At 45.7% G+C, this 3,444-nt stretch overlaps 1 pseudogene; it reads left to right on the top strand.

Moving 5' to 3' along the window:
• LOC107299600 overlaps window positions 1-3,444 on the top strand; it is a 22,272-nt pseudogene that overhangs the window by 4,238 nt on the left and 14,590 nt on the right.

Genomic DNA, 3,444 nt, shown 5'->3' with positions numbered 1-3,444 from the left:
AAGAAATGGAGATCTTAAAATCCATCAAAGGATCCACACAGGAGAGAAACCATTTAAATGCCTGGAGTGTGGAAAGAGTTTCAGCCACAGGAGCAGCCTTTATGTACATCAAAGGATCCACACAGGAGAAAAACCGTATAAATGCCTGGAGTGTGGAAAGAGCTTCAGTCAGAGGGGAAACCTTTATAAACATCAAAGGATCCACACAGGAGAAAAATTGCATAAATGCCTGGAGTGTGGAAAGAGCTTCAGTCGGAGCAACAACCTTTATACCCATCAAAGGATCCACACAGGAGAAAAACTACATAAATGCCTGGAGTGTGGAAAGAGCTTCAGTCAGAGGGGAAACCTTTATAAACATCAAAGGATCCACTTAGGAGAAAAACCACATGAATGCCTGGAGTGTGGAAAGAGCTTCAATGTGAGGGGAAGCCTTTATAAACATCAAAGGATCCACACAGGAGAAAAACCTTATAAATGTCTGGAGTGTGGAAAGAGCTTCAGGCAGAGGAGCAGCCTTAAGGTACATCAAAGAATCCATTCAGGAGAGAAACCGTATGAATGCCTGGAGTGTGGAAAGAGGTTCAGTTTTCAAGGAAACCTTTATGCACATCAAAGAATCCACTCAAGAGACAAACAGTATAAATGCCTGGAGTGTGGAAAGAGCTTCAGTCAGAGGGCATACCTTTATATACATGAAAGAATTCACCCTGGGAAAAAATCACATAAATGCCTGGAGTGTGGAAAGAGCTTCAATGTGAGGGGAAGCCTTTATACACATCAAAGAATCCACACAGGAGAAAAACCGCATAAATGCCTGGACTGTGGAAAAAGTTTCAGTCAGAGGGGCAGCCTTTATGTACATCAAAGAATCCACTCAGGAGAGAAACTGCATAAATGCCTGGAGTGTGGAAAGAGCTTCAGTCAGAGGGGACACCTTTATAGACATCAAAGAATCCACCTGGCCATGGACAAAAAAAAAGCCAAACCCTGCCAGCTTCTCGTAGCCCTGAACAGGCAAGGAAAGTCGGAGAGATAAAAATGGCCGCCACGGCATTAGTGACTGAAACCAAGTCACATGCCTAGACAGACCTTTTTGGTCGCAATTCTGAATTTCTAACGTAAGTACCCTTCCTAAATTAATTTAATTAATTCGTTTTTATGAAAACTGGCTAAATGAACTCTCGTACCTGGGGGACTACCTGTAAATGCCTCCAGTGTGGAAAGAGCTTTATTGTTTGTGGACACCTCTATCGACATCAAATAATGGGGGAAAAATGCTAAATATGCCTTCAGTCACAACAGTGCCACTGAAATAACAATAGCATTTAGGCTTAAATGCCGCCCCATATGCTTTACAGTGGACTCTGGGAGATTTCCAAGGTAAATATTATTTGCATATTGCCGCCAACAATCTGGGTCCACCTTTTACCATCCTCAGAAGGATGGATGGCTGAGTCAAGGTTTGAGCGCTGTCAGAATCAAAGTCAGGCGGTGGACAGTCTGCCTGCAATACTGCACTAAGAAGCTACTTGAATGTTTATCACAGACCTAAGTACAGCTCAGTAAGACAGCTGTGAACTCTTACCCTTCATTGCCATCTCAATCTGTGTGTCAACATGAGTATATATTGTATTCTCAGCCCAAACATTCAGGAGTAAGTAAACTTATGGACAGCACCATTTTATTATTCCCTTTATTGCTACACTCTGTTTAATGATTGTGCTATTCTGTGATGCCAAATATTGGAATTTGAATAATTTTACACACTTTTTCAAGGGCTATGTAATTTTACTCAGTAGCTGCACACCCAGGAATTTGATGCAGGTAACCATTTGCACAGGTGAATCATTAATGCACAGAGAAGTGTGGCTGTGTGGTTTTTCCGGTATTTAAAACTAGGCTGTTTTCCTTACGCCAGATCACCAACCCTTCAACCTCCTTGCGGTAAGCGCCCTCATTGTCATCATGAATAAGGACCCCTACTGTCGTATCATCTGTGAACTTCACAATATGGCTGGTGGCAAATCTAGCACAACAGTCACGGGTCAACAGGGTGAACAGCAGCGGACTTGGGACGCAGCCCTGAGGAGAACCTGTGCTCAAGAATACCGTATTAGGGGTATTTGTTCCAAATTGCACATATTGCAGCCTGTTGGTAAGAAAATCAAGAATCCAGGTACACAAAGAGCGTTTAAGCCTAAAAAGCCCAGTTTGTCTACTAGATGCTGGGGAATGATTGTGTTAAATGCCGAACTGAAATTGTGTGGTTCAAATTGTACCTTTTTGTAACAGCCTCATTTGACTCGTGACACTTTTCCCCCTATGAACGTTCTCCTTTTAATGCAATGCACATTTCAGTGGTTATGCTTAATATTATGGGATGTTGCTGTCCATATCTCTGGCTTAACTGAGCAGGTTGGTTTCTTCCATCCAATCAAATCTTGTTTTGTACTTTTTCTACTATATGGCGTATAAAATGAAACCCGATTCTGTGTCCTACATTCCCTCTTTTCATTGAGGGAAATCTCTTTGCTATAATAGACTAATAAATTGCCTTTAAACGATCATCCCACTCGGTGCCTAATTTGAGCAAGTGTGATGTGGCTGAATCTAGGCTAATTTGGCTTTTTTTTGTGGTTGTGAAAGAGCTCCGTCTCATTTTTGATATAATCTATATAAGTTTTCCAAATGTCAGAATTACGTAAGGCCAGCCTCAGATATATGAAGTAAGGAAGGCTGGACTAGGACAGGCAAAGCCCCGGAAATCCAGTCCTTCTCAACACTGCCACACTTAGCACGTGTGAATGCGGGTGTTAGATCCCAGGGAGGGAATTGTGTTGTGTGAACGGAAACAAGATGTTGCTGAAGTATAAACTCCAAACTATCTTGCCAATCAGACTCCGCAATGCCTTCGCCAGCCTACCTGGGCAGGTTGTTGTGCACTCTAATCTAGGGCCAGACAGGGCCCCGCCTCCTTGGGAGGAAGAGCTGCCCTCCAAAGGAAACCTGGGGTAGAGCATCTCTGGGATGCAGCGCTCTCGAGGACCAGCAGGTGGAGTCAAGACCCGTCCTTTATTGCCCCCTGGTGGCCGATGGGGGAGTTGCTGCTCGGCTCTACTTCATCTCGAGGGCCGGGAAAGGCCGCGGCACGTCCCGCAGTCAAGAGGGCACTGGGGCCCCTCAGAGCGGCTCTCGCGGGCGGTTCCTCGGCAGGGGCAAAGAACGGGTCGTGGGGGCCGGAGCTGGAGGGATGCCTGGCAGGTCAGTGGCTCGGACTTCCCCGGCCACAACGGAAGAAACCTACAAGTGCAAATACTGTGGGGGGCGCCATGTGTATGCCGGGCAGAAGCGGAGGTGAGGGAGGCTCCCGGCGCCATCTTTCTCGGAGGGGGAACAGAGCGAGGCTGCTGGCGCCCTCTGCAGGCATTCAGCTGGAAAAGA

Source organism: Protobothrops mucrosquamatus, unplaced genomic scaffold, assembly GCF_001527695.2.
Source record: "Protobothrops mucrosquamatus isolate PMUCROS unplaced genomic scaffold, P.Mucros_1.0 scaffold5163, whole genome shotgun sequence".
Classification (NCBI taxonomy): Eukaryota; Metazoa; Chordata; class Lepidosauria; order Squamata; family Viperidae; genus Protobothrops; species Protobothrops mucrosquamatus.
Note: the sequence above shows the minus strand (reverse complement) of the source record. Positions and strands in the feature narration are given on the sequence as shown.